General features: G+C 45.0%; 1 long non-coding RNA gene across 3 annotated transcripts; it reads left to right on the top strand.

The window, feature by feature from the left end:
- LOC144122207 (uncharacterized) lies at window positions 1-19575 on the top strand. Of its 3 annotated transcripts, none has more exons than XR_013312854.1 (7): window positions 1-323; window positions 1348-1471; window positions 2786-2904; window positions 6031-6190; window positions 13492-13582; window positions 14840-14998; window positions 19380-19575. It is a non-coding gene; the product is annotated as an uncharacterized LOC144122207 (long non-coding RNA). The 3 variants fall into 3 exon arrangements; XR_013312853.1 differs by having other exon boundaries at window positions 13425-13582; XR_013312855.1 differs by having other exon boundaries at window positions 6031-6201.
- The last annotated feature ends 4022 nt before the right edge of the window (window positions 19576-23597 follow it).

Raw genomic sequence — 23597 nt, 5'->3', positions numbered from 1 at the left:
GAGTGATATCCGGCTAGGCCTTACGCCGCGCCGTGCCGTGGTCCGTGCTGCTGCTGTTCGTGTGCTGTTTGTGTGATTTCATTATCGTTCCTTCAAACTTCCGTTTGGGTTTCCTGCTTATCGTAGCTTGAGCGGCGTGTCAGCAATGCAGCCGTTCGCGTACTTCGTGAAAAAGTGACCACGCCGAGAAGCATGGAGCCGTTTCATATTGACAACGCGTTCGACTTCAACCATAGCAGCCGCGGGGCAGGAGAAGAAAGCGGTTACTGCAATACACGACCGGAAGCCGGCCGTGCTGCAATGCGTCGAGTCTTCATTTTCATGTGAGACCCATAGTGTAGCGCAAGAGTGCGTGCAATTTGCGACCGCTAAAATAAACGAGCGAGCGCTAAGGTGAGAAGGAGCGGAAGGGACGAGGCTTTGTCAGCTCTGTCCTGTTCGTTTCCCTTCGTCATTGCGCGTGAGTAACTGGTTGTTTCCGCGGCAGCAAATTGCATTCTACATCGAACCATCAACCTGCTTGTCTGTCAGTGTTCACAGTGTATGCGTTGCGACGCTAGCGCCGAGGTGTATGCATAGATGCGTTTGCTGAGTGGCAGGCCCGCGTAGGAGTCATAAATCTAAATGTGGCAATTGTATACCGCGCAGAAAGGCGCGTGACTATGTTTTTGGCTTTCGTTAAGGTAGTTGCCCGACTTCCTGTTCATTATTCGACGTGGGACGTGATCGTGCACTGCCTGCACGCGTGTTTTTGAAGCCAGTATCGGCCTGTTGCAGACTGCCTGTAGCGTGGGCCGCTTGGTCTGTTTAGCGTTGTGTTATTCGCTACGCGTATGTGCGTCTTTATAGTGATCTGATGTGGCGTCTTAAGGTTAGAACACATCTCTACGAGCCGATTACACCAGTTGTCAAGCTCAGAGTGGGAGGGGTGTGACGCGTCAAGGCATGCAAGCGATTGAGTGAACTGAGCGACGCGTCACTGCGATACCCCAACAAACAGGGAGCTGCCTGCTCGATCACTTTTGTAACATTGATAACGTTGCCTGCAGCGGTAAAGTTCTTTTAGTTGCAGGCGGCCGTCAATAGAAATCATTGCTAAGTGTTGACGAAGAAGTAGCCCTAGAAAAAGAGCGCTTTGTAGCCCTTTCAAATTATGGGGCTTTGAATAACCTAAGTAGTACAGAGCTTATCATAAAATCTAGTGTGCGCAAGTGGTGTCATGTATTTGAAGTTTGGCTGTTTGAACATTTTCTTGTGGTTGTGTGAAAGGCCAGCAATGCAAATAGTCATCAGGAAGTGCCAGAAGTGCGTGCAAAATACACAGCTGGAAATTATGATATTATGCAGGTAAAGTGCCTTCTCCTAAGTAGTGAAGAGGTCAGAAAAGAGATTCATCGGAGAGGATGTCTCCACTGTCCATATTTGGGGCTGTTCTTGTCTCTGCCCATTCAGCGTACATTGCAGAGCACAAGTATGTATCAAGTTTTCTAAGATCTGTTTTTTTTCACCTCTGTGTTGAGATCAGTGTGTTGCAATATCTGCTTTAGACCAGAACGTTGATGGAGTGTATTGGCATTCCCTTATTCAAAATAACGTGTGTGTCTCTTCTTAATAGGTCATCATCAGATAGTGCCAGTTTCATGCTCAGAAACAAGCAGTGCTTAAATACAGGGGAGTCTCGGCTGGCCTCAGAACCCTTACAAACTAATGAGGAATCTGACACTCCCCGTACTAGAATGTAGGGAGTGTATGAATCCGAAGCAAGCAACCAATTTTCTTTTTCTTGTTAGTGGTGGTTGGAGCATTTTTATGTACAAACGTTATGTACAAACATCTTGTCCACATTTCCTGTGATTGTCCCTTATTTTGCACAAACATTTGTACATAGAACTATGCAACAACTAGCCCAGCAACAAGTGTTACTTGGACCATTTCTCCTATCATTTCTAAAATTTCGTGGTGAATTTTAGCAAGAATCATTGGCACGTTTTCTTATAGCCGATACGAAAAAAATGCAAAGTTGACAGGAAAACACACAGGGTAGAAGAAAAAGGGAAACCCGCACCCTCATACCACGATTGAGTCCAGAGCTGGCTGCTCAGCTCCAAGGCTACACAGCAAGAACGAGCACACTGGCATAGCCTCAGCTCAGCCACTTTCTCTCTCTCCCTCTCTGGTTCCCTCCCCACCTGTTCTCGAGTCACTAGAGACCCCTTTAAATGCAGTCAGGCTTAAAAAAAAACATTATGAAGTAATGAGCTACAGGGAAGCATTCTAAGGTGATATTACAGCATGAGAACAATGCTTTTATCCTTTTTTCCTCTAGTACCCATCTCACGTGGTGGCATCCCTCATAGACAATCATAGTAGAAGGATAACCATGTCAAGGTACTGCAGTAATGCCGGTGTCACATGGCACTCCTCAGAGACTGGTCCAGGAAAGACGCCTTAATTCACTTCGTGAAAAGAATACGAGTAATGTTATATAGTGCAGCTGTGAATGCTCCTCAAAGATGAAACAATAATTGGACTTGATAGCTTCTCTTGTAAGCTTCTCTTCTGTGGCTACTCACTGTATAACAAAAGTAAAAACAGTGCTAATTTTTGCACAAACCACACAGAAAAAACAGACAGGACAGCACCCGTCCTGTCTGTCCTTTTTGTGCTGTTTGTGCAAAAATTAGCACTGTTTTTATTTTTGTTACACAACGTTACAGCAACTCCAGCAAGAGGTACTGTTAAATGAACTTATTCACTGTATTTGCAATATTTTTACTGCCTCTAGATCTGAGTGGAAAGTAAGCACCGTCTACTGCAAACTACTTCAGTGTACAAAAACGTTAAAAGTGCTAAATGAAGAAATGTGAATGTTCATCACAAATTGTTACCACAGTGATCATCTTGGTGAGTTTTGGTTTTTTTGCCATTTCACTTGCTTGGTGATGACACTGTGCGAGTTCAGTGAATATACTTGCTCTAATACACTTACAGGAAATTAGGAGCTTGTAGTTACCTGTTTGACTCAGCCTTTCGGCATGCTAACTGATATCTTCAAAGCTTCAAAGAAACTGCATATACTATGGACACCAGATGTTTGCTTCCGTCTTCTTTCTAATGTCTTAGACATTAATGTACGTAGACCACCCCGTGATATTTCCTCTACGACTGGTAAATAATTTATAATTGTTGTTTCAGTATTATCAACCGAACGATTACTGCGACGCGTAGTTGGTTTTGAGGTCATGTCAAAAGCAATAATAATAATAATAATAATGGTAATATAACTACTGGTATAGCATTTGTTGTCATTCCAGCTTTAGAAACAGGCGGTTTCGGGTGTTGTAGTGAATTAAAATTGTATACCCACATTTATATTGCAGCCTTTTCCATGCCTCAGCATGCCTAAAGGCCAACTAGGCATCACAGTCATCATTTGGCTGATCAAGCCTAGACAACATCAGGGAAGGAATTGAAATTATAATTTATTTAACGGTAGGCAAATACCACTTGGGGATTCATGTATTCTAATGTCTAATGCTGCATTTAAAAAATATCCGACCAAAATTACGTGTTTATAGTCCTTGAAACTAACTTTTTAGGTGTTGTATATTTCACTGTTCTCAACTTGCCGAGGTAGCAGTGTTTAGTACTGCTTACTTTCTTTTTGTTCTCTTTTCATTCATTGGTTGGGCCCTGTGTTGTGTGTTGTGTAATCGCATAGTGCATCCCTTCTTATTTTTGTGCATCACTTCTGTTCAGTGTTTTTTTTGTGGCACGCTTCATGACAGCCAGCAGCTTTCCTTTCATTTTTGCCTTCTCCTCTGATGGTTCTCATGGTACTAGACAAAATATAATTCACTGAAAGGCTGAATTCTAAATTGTACAGCATCATCATGGTGCCTTCTTTCTGTTTAGCACATGCCATTAATGGTGATGCCTACTGTTGCCAAGAATCTTACATTGACACAAAGTTGTTTCACAAGTGCAGGGCATGCTTTGCTCTCATGTAGAGTTTGTGCATTTACAGTGTATAATTTGTACATGGTCTCTTAGTTGATGACTGACTGACACAGGGGCCTCATTGGCTGACTTTTGTATTATTATGCGGGTTAGAATTTGTTTTTCTCACTGCTGATGAGCTTTACAGGAGCTTATTATGCCTTTTTTGACAGTCATGTCTTTTTTATTGCTTTAGTTAGGATATTGAGGCTCAAATGAGGGAGCATGTGGGGCCAAAATACCAGTATAACTTCGTACCATTTGTCAGCTTTCTTTATGGTGTGCATAACTGTGCAAGTAGGAAATAATTTCAGGTCTCTGTGGTCCTTCATTTGCTTTTGCTTTTCAGCCTTTTTGCTAAATGTCAGATTTTGGAGGATAGTTTGTCACAGCCTTCATCATTGAGGTAGGTAGCACAATGTACCAGCCGTGACAACTGGCCATTATAACTAAGCACCCCATCCTCCCTTTATGAGCACACCAAAGCTGAGATCTGATGGCAACTTTGATGAGTATTGGCACCTGAAGTTGTCTTTTTACAAGCATATTGTTACGGACACACTTTAAGATTTCCTTAAGCTACTGGGTTCAAATCATGTTTTAGCTTGCTGTCAAACTCGCTCAATGGCACTTTCATTGTGAAAATTAGTACACTTAGAAAAGGCAGCCAGGTCCTTCGTTGAATGTGAATGGTTCACACCAGAATCCTGCTCCTGCAGCAAATCATATGGGTCATATGGAAGGTTGTGTTCAAAAGTAATGAAGCATGGAAATGAAAATGATGATGCACAGTTATTACCATTTTGTGGCCCTTGACCAATTTCTGTCTTTTAAAGGCACTGTACTAAAAAGAAGGTGAAGTGCACCGGAGCCACTGGAAACCTTTTGTGTGAAGAAAAGGCATATTGACTATGCTCATGACAATTTGATGATTGTGCAAAATTTCAAAATGACCATTTTACTACTTTATGAGCATGTACTCTCTAGTGTCACATAAGGTGTAATGACAGAACTTGTCTCTAGTTTTTCTTTGCAATTCAGCTTTTTTTCTATTTATGTTTTGTATTTCTTAGCATGAACACCACATGCCATGCACTCCTGTATTACTTTGTATAAGGAAACTGTGGCAAGCCCAGTGTCTCTGCATGTGGGTCCCTCGTTGAACACTATTCTAAGGCACTAAGTTGTGTGCCTTTAACTATATCAATAGCTCATGCGCTTCTAGCTCAAAAAATTAAGTAGTATTTTGTTCAATTTTGACTACAAGAAAAATTGCTAACCAGGCAGCAAGTTGAGGACACATTAGATTTACGGCAGGTCAATCGGCATCAGTGCCTTGCTCAACAAGGGCATGGGCAAGAACTGTAATTAGAAAAGTGCTCTTAGCAGTCACTGCGAAGCTGCCGCGCTGGCTGAGTGGTTACGGCACTCGGCTGCTGGCCCGAAAGACAAGGATTTGATCACGGCCATGGCGGTCGAATTTCGATGAAGGCAAAATTCTTGAGGCCCGTGTACGATGTGATGTCAGTGCACTCTAAAGAACCACAGGTGGTCGAAATTTCTGGAGCCCTTCATTACACCGTCTCTCATAGCCTGAGTCGCTTTGGGACGTTAAATTTATATAAGCCAAACCATAAATCGAACTAGTCACTGTGTGTTGATTTAAACACTGGCAGTGCTCCTATTATTTTTATTTTCAGTATTTGCTACCACACATACTAATCTGCGAATTTCAAGGATGAAGTCAATTTTTTTTCAATAATTGCGCAGCTAAAGTTGCATAATCTAAAAGTCAAAGCAAGCAGTTGCCTTTTGTACTTCACACTGCTATCAAAACTCATCACTATTGCATGGCACCGCCAACTTCAATGTGTAAGTCTTGTGTTGGTAATAAACAAAATGATTTCTTACTTTCTTGCTTCAACAGGAGTTAAGGCATACTGCCGCTGTGAAGCGTACAAATACAATTATCATATTCCTGGCTGCGAATATGGCTAAGAATGTTTTATACACGTGTTCTTTTTCCTGTAGGTGTATCTGAATTCAAGTTAGAGAAGGCAATGTACGACACCATGAAGGGAATCCCAAAGGATGCAGTATTTCAAAAGAGGACTGCCATTACCATCTGGTCAACAGGAGCAGTTGTACAATGCAGTCTCAGTGGCAAGTGCTCAGGAGGTGACAGCGGAAGGCAAGGAAAAGGTTCTCCACAAGGCTAAGCATAGAGGGCTAGGATAGTCTGTTCTGGGCAGAATTATGAGACGTCATCCCAGTGCACAAAAAATATGTCCGGTGTCCGTGGTGTCTATCCTCTTCGTTCGTGTGTTTTTGTGCGCTGGAGTGATGTTTCATAATTCACTGAAGTGAAAAATGAATGCACTGAGAGGTAATTGCTAGCTTTAGCTGGATTTATCTCAGAAGCATATAGTCACTTCAACAGTGTATGTTAGAATTACGACTCAGGTTTGTTAGCGGTTTATAATATGAAAGCGCCAAACAAAGGATAATGCCAAACTTACAAGACATGACCAAATAATTGTAGATGTTGTCTTTATGTGAAAGTTTTAAAACATAGAGACGCCGACCAGTAAAACGAAAAAATTGTATTGACGTTTCGGCGCCCAGAACGGGGGCCTTGTTCACAATGGAAACACACCAAGAGGGTTCGTCTTTTTAAAAGCTATAGTAATCGCCGTAAAGATCGCGCGTAAATCGGGTTAAGATTGCCCTCGTTACGATTAAGCGTGTGAGCCGTTGTCTGTATCACCAGGGACTCGAGATGAAGCCGTGATGTTGTCAGTTTCTCTTTTTCGATGATTCTTGCTTTTTCCCAATCTATTCTGTGATTTGCCGTCACCGCGTGCTCTGCCAAGGCGTTATTGCGGGTATCTTCTTTCTGCACATCACGAGCATGTTGCTGTAGGCGCTTCTTGTAACTTCCGGTTTCGCCGATGTAAACACCGTTGCAATCTGCACAAGGGATGGCGTAGACAACTCCTGGGAACTTCTCTTTTGGCAACTGATCTTTGACGTTCATCAGTTGTTGTCGCATTTTCTTGACAGGGACATGGGCAACTTGCACGTCATAATCCCGTAATACACGGGCGAGGCACTCACTTGTTTTCGGCACATAAGGAATAGCCGCACGTTTCTTGGGCGGAAGAGGGGCGTCCGGATGACGAGGCCGTGACAGCCGTCGTTCTGTGGACCTGATGAAATGGCTTGGGTAACCACAGCTAGTGAGATCTTTTCGTACCCTTGACGCGTCCGCAGCGGCGTCAGTGGTGTTTGTGCATATCTTCTTGGCCCGCTGCATTAAACTGCTCACAACGGCTCTTTTTTGGGCGGCAGGATGGACGGAACTGAAATGTAGGTAGCGGCCTGTATGTGTAGCCTTTCTATACACACTAAACGACAACTTCTGGCCTTTCCTTGAGACGAGGACGTCCAGAAAAGGCAGACTGCCGTCCACCTCTTCTTCCAACGTAAACTGAATGGCGTCTTCCTGGCTGTTCAGGTGTGTCAGAAACTGGCTCACCGCGTCCTTGTGCAGAATGCAAAAGCAGTCGTCGATGTAACGGAAGAAGACCTTGGGGGCAGGGTGAAAGGAGGTTAACGCGCGTCGCTCCAATGACTCCAAGGTGAGGTTAGCGGCCGTCACCGAAACAGAAGCACCCATGGGGGTCCCATGGACTTGCTTGTAGTAGTTTCCCCTAAAAACAAAGTAGGTATTGCTCAGGCAGAAAGCAAGCAGCCGGCGCAGGTCCCGTGCTTCTATTGGCGATCTTTCCGGTAGAGAGGCATCGCTATCGAGCGCAGCGGTGCATACGTCGACAGCAAGGTCAGTCGGTACACTCGTGAACAGGGACTTCACGTCGAAAGACACCATCAATTCACTGTCTTCGATCAGGGTGTTGCGGGTCTTCTCAACAAAGTCGTATGAGTTGCGAACGTGGCAAGTCCCATGGCCAACAAGCGGGGAAAGAACACGGTGCAAGAATTTGGAGAGGCTGTGCAGAGGGGAGCGGGTAAAATCCACGATAGGTCGCATTGGAACTCCTGGTTTATGTATCTTTGGCAAGCCATAAAACGCTGGCGCGGAACCATTGTGGCATAGTAACTTGTAGTAGAGCGGTTTTTGGCTCGGCGGGACGAACTGAAATACGTCGGCGAGAAGCTTCTGTAGTTCCCTCTCCAACTTGAGTGTAGGGTCCTTCTTGAGGCGGACGTACGTGTCACCGTCTTCCAGGAGAGACAGTATCTTGCGGTCATAGTCAGACTTGTCCAAAAGGACTGTCGCGTTGCCTTTGTCTGCTGGCAAAATTACAATATCTTTGTTGTCACGGAGGCTCTTCATAGCGGATTGTTCCTCGCGAGACAAAGCAGAACGGGAAGCAGAACGGGAATCATCACCAGACAAAGCAGAACGGGAATCATCACCAAGATTCGTCAGTATGTTGGCCTCAACTGCCGTATTGCCTCATTCAAGGCTCACCTGAATTTTACTCTAACATGCAAAGCCCGCGCCTTGGTTCCCCGCTCCTTGCGTCTCAACAGACCGGTGTCGACGCCTTTTGGGCTCAGTGTGGTTGGCAAAGCGGAACATCAGCTCCTGCAAGCAAGAATCTTGGACTGCAAAGGAAAAATCCGCGCACTGGAGAACGAAGCGTTTTTTGCTCGTCGTCGTCTAGAACACCAATCTCCTAATGAGTTCACCAGCATTCAGTTGCACGCAAATCAGAAGATGGAACATCAACGCCAGAAAGGTGAGCGTGCTCATGACAATAAGTTAGGCAGGCTCCTATCCGAGCACCAGAGAGGGCAGACGATGATTTCAAAACCCGCTGTGCATAACCTTTCATCGTATAAGCCCAACCGAGCTGAAGAGGCTGTTCTGAATTTGGGGTTGAATTTCAGCCTAGGAGCTGCACCGAATAGGAAGAAGTTGGTATGCGCTGTGGAAAATGCGATCAGCCAAGTTGAGAACACTCGCCGCGAAGAGGCCCGCACACGGGTGGTGGGCGTTCTCAACGCCTTCATCGCGGGCCTTCCCGTTCTGCTTTGTCTCGCGAGGAACAATCCGCTATGAAGAGCCTCCGTGACAACAAAGATATTGTAATTTTGCCAGCAGACAAAGGCAACGCGACAGTCCTTTTGGACAAGTCTGACTATGACCGCAAGATACTGTCTCTCCTGGAAGACGGTGACACGTACGTCCGCCTCAAGAAGGACCCTACACTCAAGTTGGAGAGGGAACTACAGAAGCTTCTCGCCGACGTATTTCAGTTCGTCCCGCCGAGCCAAAAACCGCTCTACTACAAGTTACTATGCCACAATGGTTCCGCGCCAGCGTTTTATGGCTTGCCAAAGATACATAAACCAGGAGTTCCAATGCGACCTATCGTGGATTTTACCCGCTCCCCTCTGCACAGCCTCTCCAAATTCTTGCACCGTGTTCTTTCCCCGCTTGTTGGCCATGGGACTTGCCACGTTCGCAACTCATACGACTTTGTTGAGAAGACCCGCAACACCCTGATCGAAGACAGTGAATTGATGGTGTCTTTCGACGTGAAGTCCCTGTTCACGAGTGTACCGACTGACCTTGCTGTCGACGTATGCACCGCTGCGCTCGATAGCGATGCCTCTCTACCGGAAAGATCGCCAATAGAAGCACGGGACCTGCGCCGGCTGCTTGCTTTCTGCCTGAGCAATACCTACTTTGTTTTTAGGGGAAACTACTACAAGCAAGTCCATGGGACCCCCATGGGTGCTTCTGTTTCGGTGACGGCCGCTAACCTCACCTTGGAGTCATTGGAGCGACGCGCGTTAACCTCCTTTCACCCTGCCCCCAAGGTCTTCTTCCGTTACATCGACGACTGCTTTTGCATTCTGCACAAGGACGCGGTGAGCCAGTTTCTGACACACCTGAACAGCCAGGAAGACGCCATTCAGTTTACGTTGGAAGAAGAGGTGGACGGCAGTCTGCCTTTTCTGGACGTCCTCGTCTCAAGGAAAGGCCAGAAGTTGTCGTTTAGCGTGTATAGAAAGGCTACACATACAGGCCGCTACCTACATTTCAGTTCCGTCCATCCTGCCGCCCAAAAAAGAGCCGTTGTGAGCAGTTTAATGCAGCGGGCCAAGAAGATATGCACAAACACCACTGACGCCGCTGCGGACGCGTCAAGGGTACGAAAAGATCTCACTAGCTGTGGTTACCCAAGCCATTTCATCAGGTCCACAGAACGACGGCTGTCACGGCCTCGTCATCCGGACGCCCCTCTTCCGCCCAAGAAACGTGCGGCTATTCCTTATGTGCCGAAAACAAGTGAGTGCCTCGCCCGTGTATTACGAGATTATGACGTGCAAGTTGCCCATGTCCCTGTCAAGAAAATGCGACAACAACTGATGAACGTCAAAGATCAGTTGCCAAAAGAGAAGTTCCCAGGAGTTGTCTACGCCATCCCTTGTGCAGATTGCAACGGTGTTTACATCGGCGAAACCGGAAGTTACAAGAAGCGCCTACAGCAACATGCTCGTGATGTGCAGAAAGAAGATACCCGCAATAACGCCTTGGCAGAGCACGCGGTGACGGCAAATCACAGAATAGATTGGGAAAAAGCAAGAATCATCGAAAAAGAGAAACTGACAACATCACGGCTTCATCTCGAGTCCCTGGTGATACAGACAACGGCTCACACGCTTAATCGTAACGAGGGCAATCTTAACCCGATTTACGCGCGATCTTTACGGCGATTACTATAGCTTTTAAAAAGACGAACCCTCTTGGTGTGTTTCCATTGTGAACAAGGCCCCCGTTCTGGGCGCCGAAACGTCAATACAATTTTTTCGTTTTACTGGTCGGCGTCTCTTTGTTTTGAAATGTATCCCCCCGGCCAGACGGGATTCCGTCACACTCTCGACTTTATGTGAAAGTTTATTTACAGGAGGTTAATTGATAGGTGCAGTTAGCTTGTGTGATGATAAAAGCAGATTAAATGCCTAGCTCTGTGTGCAGTGCGGCAGTGCATGATCAGTGAAATTGCTTATAATGAACAACTTTTAGTGAATACTTCTCATGCCATGGAAACAGAAGACGGACAGTACTTAGAAGTCATTTGCCCTGAAGCTTGGATTTTAGGTACTGAGGCCTAAGTGATGCTGATTCAGTGTAGGCATTCGTGAGTGCCGCCACATTTGCCATCGTACATGAATCCTCTGGTTGTCTTTACTTAACGAAAATTTATATGTTATAACTTGTAGCCATCACTGAAAGCATTTAGCATGAAAATAAGCTTGAATTGAATGCTAGCCGGCCTATTGTTTAGCTGCCAGATGCCATGATAGAAGTGACTTAGAGTCTATCATGTAGCCCATAATGAGCCCCTGTTTACCTTTACCTTCTCTGCTCTCTTGTCTAGCTTTTACACATACAGTTTTGCAAGTCACGTTCTAACTTCGGCTACTTCAGTTTACATGTAAAAAAATTTTGGCTACTTTTTACTCAAGCATAGGTGTGCTTGAGCTCTCTTTCGATAGTTTTGCTGCATGCTTTGTAAAAAATAGTTTGTAGCATTGAATATGACAAAGCATATCTTAGTCACTTTTGTTTCACACCTAGCTGGGATGGCCCAGTGAGGCCTATAAAATGGCTCGAAGCAGTTGGAATACTTTGTTGCAACATGTTGGAAGGAACCATGCGACTTGTGTGTTATGTATGTGTGGCAGTAAACATTGCTACTTTGGCACCAGTCTGCCATACAATGTCAGCAAAGCATAAAAAACCCACTTGGTCTAAATTAATTTGGAGTCCTGCACTACAGTACCCTAACAAATAATGCACTTGCGCAAAGAAAACAGGACACAACAAAGTAACACATACGACAAGAACAGAGCGTATGTCGTATGTGTTACTTTGTTGTGTCCTGTTTTCTTTGCGCAAGTGCATTATTTGTTAGAAATGAACCAACTCGCCCAGACAAGAGTGTTAATCCTACAGTACCCTGAAGCCATTATTGTTATCTGCCTTGTTGTGAGAAGCGGCTCTTGCAAGTGATCTGCCTGCTTAGAACCAGTCAACTGGTTAAGCTTATTCACTTAACTCGTAATCAACTCTGACATTTTTTTATAACTGGAACCCTAACGCGTGGATGCACCAAAAGAAGTGCATCTCACTGGAAGACGGGGCGTGCAAGGTACCATAGTGGACAATGCACAGTACGCAGAATCTAGTGTAGGTTTTGTATGTGTGCAAGTGTGCAGGTACTGTGCAGTGAACTGCACCAGAGGCTCAGGATGTGTATAGCAAGCTATACCTAAACAAAACTGAGGTGCGCTCAGGCAGCTTTGGTTTCAATGCATTCAGCACGAAAAATAATCTGCCAACTTTTTTTGCATATCCATTGGGGTTTTACCAGTGCCAGAGTTCAGAGTATCTTGTTTAAGGTTTCCTTTTGAATCATTAACATTCCAGCCTTGTCATTTTGTATGTGGCATTCAGCTGAAAATAAATTTCACCAGTCAGCTTTTTATGCTTTGCTGCCACTATTTTGGAAGAAATGAAGAGGAATGGTCTTCTACACAGATGCAGCCAGCCGGTGCTTTACAGTTCTGCACCCTGTGCGCATAAAAAGTCTCAATACATGGATTTTGTCACCCTGAAATATACTTGCATCAAATGTTTTTTTTTTTGTTGAACATCTTATCTCCTTTTTGTGCCCATCTTTATGGGCATCTTGTAATCATTTATCTAATTCCTTAATTCCTCTTATTTTTTGTTTTCTGTAGCAGTAGAATTTTCATATCGATTTATTTCTCTAGGTTGCCAAGTATTAGTATCTCTGAGCCTGGTCATGAATCAAATTACCGGAGATACTAGAGTGCTGTTGATTATCTCAGAAAGCCTGACTTTGTGTTAGAAGGACTGTCATGCTCAATATCAGCTGCAGCACCAAAATATGATAGGAATTCATATTATGATGCAGGCATACCCAGCTGTGTTGTAAATATATGCAGTTAGTTATGAATACAAAAGAAAAGCATTTAACGCAATAATGCGCACTTTCATTCACACAGCATGATGACGAACAGGGGCAAGGGAAGAGGCACCCCAAAGTGTTTTTCTGTGTCTTCCTCCTTGTCCGTGTTCATCATTGCACTGTGTGAATGAAAGTGTGTAATACTAGCTCATACAGACACTGATTTCAAGCAAATTAATGCGAGTGGGGTGCTTTATGTGAGTAGCATTGATTTACTATAAAGCAGAAGACAATTGATTTACTGCAAAGGCATTGCAAGTAAATTGAATGTGTAGTATATGTTTGCACTACTGAGCTAAATTTAATAGCAGTGTTTGCTGGTTGTCTTTGCACTGTGTATATTATAGTGTATTTCACACAAATTATTGATTTTGTTCTGTTGTTCTTCAGGCGTTGTGGCTACACAGCTGGTGTCAAGCTGCTATCAGGGAAATGCAACCTATTCTACGTTTTTCAGAAAAGGTGCACGCTATCATCCTAGGGGCCTCCATTTTGACTATACTGCCAATTTGGTCTACCAATGAAGCTAAGGATGCTTTTGAGCAAATGTGAGCAATTTTTCTTTCTTTACGATACGTGCTTGCTCTTCGTCTTCGGCAAGAACATTATGTGCATGCTTCAGTGTAAAATCCTGAAAAATTGGCACTGCGAATGTGTGCCACACTATGCCTAACTGCGTGCAGGTGCCATCTAATGAAATGTTCTTGTCATCAAGGCCGGCGCAGCGAGATTGGGGGATGTTAGTGCACCTGTCACGACATCAGGAGTGCTTGCCGTTTTATACCATTTGGCTTGCATTTGCAGGCATCTCTTAATTTTTCTCACGATAGTATGTCCATACTCACAGCATCTCAATCAAGACATTCTACGGTGCGCCAACCACACCAAATCGAATGGTACACCGATCACACCAGGAAACACTAAACCAAAGCACACCAGAGCCGGTATCAGACAAGCGGGTCACAGCACAGAACACCAGACCAGAACACACTAAAGCACACCACACTACACCACATCAGGACCCGTGTCTGAATATCCTGGTCTGGTCGGGACAGAAACGGTCACACCCGAACCCGTGTCTAAAAAAAAAAGTTTGGTATAAACACCAGAAACGAGCTGGTGTTTTTTTTTGACTGGGTATATGGCATTTCTTCCAATTGTGCCTATGAACTACAGGCAACGTATTGATTCCTTTTAATATAATTTTGATGCATAGTGTTTTTTTTTCAGCTGTAGTTTAATTTCAGCCCTCTACATATAGTGAGTCCACTTCAGATTAAGTTGGCAGTTCGCAATTGCCAAATGTTGCGATTAGATTTGTAGACCTGGAAGTTTCATTTTGTACAAGTGTATTTGAATGAGGATTTGCTGTAGATAATATCTAGCCTACTACAAGAAATTAGCACAAGCATTAGCCTTGTTCATAGTGGCAGCTGACGGTTATGTGCTTACATCACTCATGTAGCTTCAGACTACAATTTTGTCATGGTTCAAGGTAGCCTTAAAGCAATGGCTTCACTTTTTCCCCTTTCCTTACTGTTTGCGAAGCATATGCCATTGAGTCATGAATAAAAAGAAGTTAATATAATGATGCAAAGATGGGCGTTTAGAAGACAACAGAGAATTCTGTTATCGTTAAGCTGAGTCATGCCACTGTAATCATAGGTCTGAGTCCTCTGTATAACCTTGTTCTGCATGCTTCTGTTTTTTTGTTGACTTGCACATGGTTCCTTGAAGACAGAGTTTTATGAAAGATTCATTGTATGGTTTTCATGGCATAGTTCACTTTGTACTATCTATTTCAGATCAGAAAGCTTGCACTCATTGGGGGTGAGACAGCTGATGAGGCTACAAAACTTATTATGAAGACTGTAGTGAAAACTCCTGTGGCCCTCAGGTACACATTAAAGGGACGGGGCGAAACGAAGCATTTAAGAACGTTCGGCTGTAAAGCACAATTGTTGGTGAGTACACGTGAATCTTCTAGGGGTATAGATGTTTTGTGAACACACCATCTAATTGCAGGAAAAAGCTACTTTCAATCTACCGGTTGTAATTTTCAGCAATTCCTTTATCAATTACTGAGTAGCCATCCAAATTTAAAGGACTATAGGTACCAAATTTTTGCTTGTGTGTTTTCTTCTTTCAAACCATGCGTTAGACATTCTTTACCTGTACGACCACTAAATAATTTATTATTGAATTTCCTAGCAGTGGTCCAAAAGCACAAACACACACGGACCAAGTAAAAGACGAGACACACAAACCAGCACTGATCTTACAGCTGATTTTTTATTAGGAAGAAGCACGTCATATATATACACACACACCAAAAAACAGCGCACAAGCGCAATGTCCACAAGACTCCTAATGCTAGTAAAAGGTAAAAACCGCTTTAAAAGCAGGTGTGTATCTGCAGAATCGCTACCTACTATGTAGCATATTGATTTCTCGAAGCGATAATGTAACAGATGGCGTACTCACGCACCTACTACTTTCTTGATAATATGAAACGCCTCAGCTAATTTTCTAGTGCGCTGGTCAGAATGAGTGAACAAGACATCAGCATCGTCAAAGAACGGTGCACATTTGCACGCGAAACAATGATTAGCTAGGTTAGTTTCTTTCTTTATTAAAGAATTAGCGTGCTCCATCAGCCGCACGGTAACGCAGCGGCCAGTCTGGCCTATGTAGCTAAGGCCACAGGACTGAGCGATTTGATACAGTACGCCAGTCTTACAGGACACATATCTATTTTCATGATTTATGTTGCAAGCATTTCTTCTGTGCCCTTCATGCCTTCTTTGAACCGCCGCCCCCACTCTTTCTAGCTTGTTAGGTGCAGAGAACAGAAACTTTTCCCCATGCTTGCTACCCACTCTTTTAATCCGGTGTGACAGTGTGTGGACATATGGCATAACCACTACCTTTCTTCTCCCTTTTTCCGAATCCTTTTCCAGCCCCGAGGTGCTTGCAGGCGATTTCAGTGCACGGAGGACTTTGTCTGCACTCGAAACGAGAACTGAGTTCGGGAAACCAGCTTCCCTACATCTGTCTGCCTGGGCTAAGAGACTGGGCATCATTTTATAAGATTTCTTTACTGCCATGCCTAAATCCCGTAACGATGCAACTTTTTACAAGCTTTGAATGAAAGGACCTGTAATTCAAAAAGGGCTTTTCGTTTCTAGAGGAATACTGCCAAGAGACATGGTTGTGTTCGAAAGAAAATTTTAAATCAAGGAATTGCATGACTGTTTCTTGAGGGTCTTCATGTGTCAACCTCAGCCTCGACCCATTACGTGCAGAAAAACCAAGAACATTTGACACAAATTTGGGATTCACAGACCTAGCCAGCACCAGGTAATCGTACACGTAACGGAAAATGCATATGAAGTAACTGGCTAGATCAGTCTCAACTTTCGTATCAACCCGGCTTAGATAAATGTTACTGAGAGTGGGAGCTACCTTGGCACCTATGTATACATCCGGTTTTTACATATAAAGTCGACAATCCTACTCAACAAGCTTGTTACTCAGGTAGTAAGATAACCAACCGTTCCAGAAAGAATCCTCTTGTGATTCCACACTCATTTTGGAACGCGCATTCCTTGTTGTCCTCCGTAATACATTGCTGAACTTGCTGGATTAGTTCAAAGTGTGGAAGAGAATAAAGCAAATCAAATACATCTGCGTTTAAACATTCACATAGTGCCGGGCTCTCATTTCGGAGGAAATCAGCTACTGCCTCAGAATTAGGTACGACAAACGGATCCTTTTACGCGAAGTGACGACATGTTTGCACAGATAGGTAGACACAACCAACTGCCAAGAATTGTGCTCAGAGACGGTTGCACGGTAAGAAATGTTTTAGGCTTGTGTGTCTTAGTACTAAAGAAAATTTCTAGCACCGAGTGTTCAGAGAAGGCGGCGACTACTTCGGAGGTTTTAAGTTAGAAGGTGTAGCAAAGAAAGGGAAGGAAGCTGAACACTGTACTAGAAATTTTGTTTACTGCTAAGATGGACAAGCCTAACGTTTCTTTCCGGAGAAGCGTCTCTGAGCACAATTCTTGCCAGTTGTTTGTGTCTACCTATCTTCGCAACCATTTGTCGTCACTTCGCGTAAAGGATCGGTTTCTCGTACCTAATTCTGAGGCAGTAGCTGATTTCCTCCGAAATGAGAGCCGGGCACTATGTGACGGTTTAAACGCAGATGTGGTTGATTTGTTTTATTCTCTTCCACACTTTGAACTAATCCAGTATGTTCAGCAATGTATTACGGAGGACAACAATTAATGAGTGTGGAATCACAACAGGTTCCTTTCTGGAACGGTTGGTTATCTTACTACCCGAGTAACACGCTTGTTGAGAAGGATTGTCGACTTTATATGCAAAAATCGGATGTGTGCATAGGTGCCAAGGTAGCTCCCACTCTCAGTAACATTTATCTAAGACGGGTTGATATTAAAGTTGAGCGTGATCTATCTGGTTATTGGATACGCATTTTCCGTTATGTGGACGATTACCTGGTACTGGCTAGGTCCGTGAATCCCGAATTTGTGTCAAATGTTCTTGATGATTTTGCACGTAATGGGTCAGGGCTGAGGTTCACACATGAAGTCCCTCAAGAAACAGTCTTGCAATTTCATGATTTAAAATTGTCTTTCGAACCCAACCATGTCTGTTGGCAGTATTCCACTAGGAGTGAAAAGCCTCTTTTGAATTACAGGTCTTTTCATTCAAAGCTTGTAAAATGTGGCATCATTACAGGATGCTTAGGCATAGCAGTAAAGAAATCTTATAAAATGATGCCTAGTCTCTTAGCCCAGGCAGACAGATGTAGGGAAGCTGGTTTCCCGGACTTAGTTCTCGTTTCGAGTGCAGACAAAGTCCTCCGTGAGCTGAAATCGTCTGCAAGTACCTCGGGGCTGGAAAAGGATTCGGAGGAAGGGAGAAGAAAGGTACTGGTTATGCCATATGTCCACACACTGTCGCACTGGATTAAAACACTGGGAAGCAAGCATGGAATAAAGGTTCTGTTCTCTGCACCTAACAAGCTAGAAAGAGGGGGGGCGGCGGTTCAAAGAAGGCATGAAGGGCGCAGAAGAAATGCTTGCAACATAAATCATGAAAATAGATATGTTCCCTGCAAGACTGGCATAGTGTATCAAATCCCTGTCCTGTGGCCTTACCTACATAAGCCAGACTGGCCGCCGTGTTAACGTGCAGCTCATGGAGCATGCTAATTAAAGAAACTAACCTAGCTAAGCATTCTTTCACGTGCAATTGTACGCCGTTCTTTGACGATACTGATGTCTTGTTCACTCGTTCTGACCAGCGCACAAAAGAAGTAGCTGAGGCGTTTCATATATCTGAAAAGTAATGGGTGCGTGAGTACGCCATCTGTTACATTATCGCTTCGAGAAATCACTATTTTACATAGTGGGTAGTGGTTCTGCACATAAACACGTGCTTTTAAAGCTGTTTTTTCCTTCTACTAGCACTAGGAGTCTTGTTGACACTCCCCATGTACGCTGTTTTTTCGTGTGTGTATATGACGTGCTTCTTCCTAATAAAAAATCTGTTGTAAGTTCAGCGCTGGTTTGTGTGTCTCGTCTCTTACATGGTCCGTGTATGTTTGCGCTTTTTTAACCACCACTATGCATCAAACCAACTAGTGCAATCTGCAGCTTTTCTACAATTTAATTTCTTCTTGACACTGTTTCGGCTCCATCAGTCGAACGACTGTGACGTGTAGTTGATGCTAATATCACATGAGGAATAAAAAATTGGTTATATTATTGCTGACAGGTCATTTTTTGTCATTCCAGGTCTTGGAAGAGTCTGGATTAAATGTCGTAGTGAATTAAAGCTACATATCAATGATTGTATTAGTTTTTCTTGTCGCATCATGGGACCAAAACATAAACTTGACGGCAGTCGGCGTTCGGTCAATGGAACCAAGACAGCATGAGGGAAGAAATTCAATTATAAATTATTTAGCGGGGTTGAAGGTAAATACCACCTGGTAATCTATGTATTTTATTATCTAACGCATCGTTTGACAGAAAAAAGCACAATAAATTCAGGTGTCTATAGTCCTTTAATGGCTCATGCACCTTTTGGTTATTCTTATTATGGATATTTATGGTTATTATGGTTACGGATATTAATAGCAAAAGAAATTTGCTGATATTTCAAGCATTGCACATTGTAGCATTGCATACAGTTATGAAGCCTTTCCTGGAAGATGTGACTGTAATGCTGTGCAAAGTGATTTTTATCCACCATAATGTATATCAGTTTGATATGTGTGTTTATTTGTTCACATTTACATCTGCTGTGCAGCGCAGAATCCCAACAGCCACCATGGAAGGCATCAACAACAGAGTGGTTGCGTTCCTGCAGGGGGCGAGAGACTGGGATAGCGGTTGGAAAGCACGAATGAAGGGTTTGGACCCTTCACCCCGGTAATTGGGTCTTTGTAAGCAAGATTGCCCAAAATGTCTTGCAAAAACAAATCAATAAATAAGAAGCATTCTTACTTGCATTGTTTTTCAGTTGTAACATGCACACAGAAAATACTGATGAAGTGAAGAAACCCTCTCTGGGTTGGCAAGGTGGGCCTTAAGTCTAAGTGGGTCAGTGGGCCCAAAGGCATACAGCTATCGGTTCTATATGGGTTACGTCTGTTGACTTCCCTCAAGTTATCACCTATGAAGCCCACTGGGACCAGAAAGGGCTAGCCGTTAGGGGCCCAGTACGGGCTAGCCCACGTGGGCCCAGTATGGGCTAGCCTGCGTGGGCCCAGTACGGGCTAGTACACGTGGGCCCAGTACGGGCTAGCCCACGTGGGCCCAGTATGGGCTAGCCTGCGTGGGCCCAGTACGGGCTAGCCCACGTGGGCCCAGTACGGGCTAGCCCACGGGGGCCCGGAATGGTCCAGCCTCAAGGGATCCAGCGCAGAGCTTTGTGGGGCTGCCCTTGAGGGTCCCCCCTAATGCCGAGTTGCAAATCCCGCACATATCCCACATCGTGCCCCTATGGGCAGCCCGTGCTGGGCCCACAATTCAGAGCCCCATTTGTGCTACTGGGGGTAGGAGATCTCAGGGATTAAAACCGTTAAGGGAGGCCCTATAATGCAAGGTAACGTAGTTTAAACAAATTCGAAAGCAGTTGCAGCAATTTACAGTCGCATGAAAGCGCAACGGTCTCAGTAAAAAACAAAGTAAAGTGAAGTATACTACAAAGCACAGCAAGGAGCTAAATGAGTAGTGTATAAGAACAGCAAATAACATCATGGCCTTACCCGTCAGGATTCTTTGCAGTTCAATGTATCCTATTGAAGCCGGCATACTTTCTTGTTTCTCCAACACAGTGCCAATAATCTATTGGTGTTGGTTTACTGGCTTCTGTGCCAGTCAGGCCAATGTATTGATGTCGGCTTACTGGCTATTTGACGAGGAGAATGCCAAACAACTATTCCTATTTGTCATTCAAAAACCAACAAGGTGAGGAATTATTACACATTTGCATTCACTCAAGCGCAGCCATACGGCTACAGAGAAAAGCTGTACAGCTTCCACAGAAACTTCGTAGTTCAAGAAAAATTCGTCCCATCCCGGGTTTTAATGCAGAACCCGCAGTTCGCTTGGGCTGTCGCTCAACCAGCTGAACTAACCGTGACGGCTAGCATATGGCAGGGCGAGAGCGAATTGGTCAATAACTCGAAGTACGATTATTCTTGGTTTCACCAGAGTAATCATTAAACCAACAATCCCTAATCCTAATCGATCACTAACATTTTTCGGCCAACAAAGTAAGAGAAAGAGAAAGGGCAGGTTATAAAATACCCCTGTGCAAGCGGAACATAGGCGACAGAGAATGACTTCTTGCGCTGGGGGAATCTCTATTGCTATTACACTGTGTTATTAAGGATAGATTAACTGTTTTCTGATTGTGAAAGAAACAGCAGTGTCCGTGCCTACGAAATGATACGCAAAGGGGACCACAGGCAGGTGAGCTTAAGTGTACCTTCAAGTTTTTTATTTCCCGGAAGCCGCCGGTGATTTGCAAAACTCGGTGATGTGCTATAGTTGGTGAGTATTTTAAAGTACTAAAAGGAAGACCACATGGCGAAAGGACGACACGGCAAAAAAAAAAACACTGTCTTTAATGTGTCGTCCTGTCGTCACTGATTAGCGCCTCCTTGAAAAGTTTCTTCATGCAAGAGATCGGCCAGGTCAGTCTTCGCTGTTTGGTTCTGTGCTCCGTGAGGCAAGGTTCACAGAAATCAGTTTTGAATTACGAACTAGCGGTTGGACCTCTCGGCTTACACCGATAACAAGCGAATAAAGGAGTGCGGATTTATTTTTTGGAATTCGGTTTAGCCACAAAAGGCAGCGCCCTTCATATGTACGCCACAGCTTTCAGTCCATTGAGTATGAGTTGCAGTCTGTCCCAAGAGAGAATTAACAAAGTGCGGAGGGTGGGGGAAAAACGGGATTGTTGAAGGAGGTGAGTGAGTGAGTAAACGTTTATTGAAGAGAATAAGTTACACTCCTTGAAGCGCTGCTCAGCTTCTCTAGGCTTGCGCCAGGTGCTGACCGCGAATCTTAAGCACCTCAGCAAGCTTCGTCTACTAACAGCCCCTTCTGTACGAGGGCTGTAAGCTCCATACTGAAGCCAAATAGACGACTCAAGACAAGTTCTGAGCACTTAAAATAGTGATCATCGTTACTGCCGAATGTAAATGGAAGTTCAAATTTTTTTTTAAAGTCAGATTGTGTTCGCGTTTTTATGAAAACAACAAGAAGCTAGATTCCGGTCCTAAAAAGTTGCCTGTAGAGGGCGCCCGCAGTTTCAACCTCGGCGCTTCGAGGCAAGGAGGAAAACGAAGTGTGTGACATGCTATGTGCTTCGCAATGCGGGTATGCGCCATTTCTTGTTTTTAGCAATAAGGACATCAAGCCTGACAATCTATCGGCGCCTTACGTTCAGTTCATATTCTGTTGGCATCCGAAACGACAGCCTTGAACTCGCCTCCAAGACGAATGGTCTTCGCAATGCCTCTCTTCGCCACTCACAATGGGTTTCTCTTCAGGTGGCGCAGTGTCGCCAGCCATGCCGCAGAATTCCTGGGTGAGGTTGGTATTGATGAGGAGTTACGCGCTTTTCTGCTGGACCTTCCGCACTGCTACGGAACAGCCGGCGTCCTCGACCTCGTGTACAAGAGGCACCCGAGGCTGCGCTCCGCCCTTGTGTGCATTGTGCTAGCCGGTGTGTCCGTGCTCGCAGTCGCTGCTCCGGTCGCAGTCACTGCGTGCGTCACTGGCGGTCACGTCCCGCTCCTCAGAAGAGCCACGGCGCCGCACCACTGCCTCGCCTGCTGCGTGTTGTTAGGGCTCCTCACCGTGCTGCTGCTGGGTGACCTGGCTACGGTGTTGGCATCACACGTCGCCCTCGCCGACGCCGCGCCCAACGTGCTACCTGCGTTCGCCGCGATGATGTCTGAGCTGCGGCGATACCTGAACCAGACCGTCGAAGAACTCATGGTCGAGCTGTCCGATGACGACAACGGAGTAGCGAAAAGTGTTCTTGACTTCGTTTACGGGGTCATGACAGACGAGGCAGTGGCTCGCATTGCGTCCGTCAACTGCCTCGCTGAACTTGCAAACAAACTGCCCCTCTGCAAAAATACCTCAACCTGGATGCCCATGCCCGGAGCCCCTGTCCCCAACACAAGCGATATCATTGCCGAAAACCTACAGCTTCAGCTGAGCCGAACGCTCCAAAGTGTGAACGATGTAGAGATTAAATTCTACCAGTTCGAACGTCGCACCACACTTTGGCGCAGTGCAGCAGTCACGGATCTGGTGGCAGCCCCAATCGTCATGGTCCTGCTCTGCGTCGTAATTGGGCTGCTAGGTTTCGGCATAAGCACGGGCATACGTAACTGCGTAAATTTACACGGGATTGCCACTGAAGCGTACAAGTACACGGGTGTGCTCTTCTTGACGATCGCTGTGGTCGTCATGCTGTTTCTTGTACTGGCAACTGTACTCTTGGTGACGACGACGACGATGGGAGTTCTGGGACACTGCTACGTGTGCTCACCTTACCACCAAAAGAGATTCTCTCACCTCGACACACTGACGGAGATGGTGTGGCCCTACTCTAATCGCGGGCTGCTGTTCAGGTCATTGACGCCAGAAGCTGTATTTACTCAGTGCACGGGGGAACGAGCATCCATTGCTTACCTGGGGGCTCCCAACAGAACCAAGCCGCCGTACCCAGCGCTAATAAGCGAACGCGAGGCGCCAAAAGGACGAGTGCTTCCACTTATGACGAAGACGACGCTACGAGCGGCAACGGCAGGTAACTGCAGAGCCGTGTACAATGTCTTAAAGAAAGCCATGAGCGTTTTCTGTGATAAATTCTTGAACAACCACCTTGGCATGACCCTGTCTTTCACCGTGGGAGTTGTACTTTCTGCCTTAATTCTTCCTGTGACACTGGTGGTGTCCCAGTACTTTTTCGCGCCCCGTGGCGGCACCACTATTGAAG

Source organism: Amblyomma americanum, chromosome 2, assembly GCF_052857255.1.
Source record: "Amblyomma americanum isolate KBUSLIRL-KWMA chromosome 2, ASM5285725v1, whole genome shotgun sequence".
Classification (NCBI taxonomy): Eukaryota; Metazoa; Arthropoda; class Arachnida; order Ixodida; family Ixodidae; genus Amblyomma; species Amblyomma americanum.
Note: the sequence above shows the minus strand (reverse complement) of the source record. Positions and strands in the feature narration are given on the sequence as shown.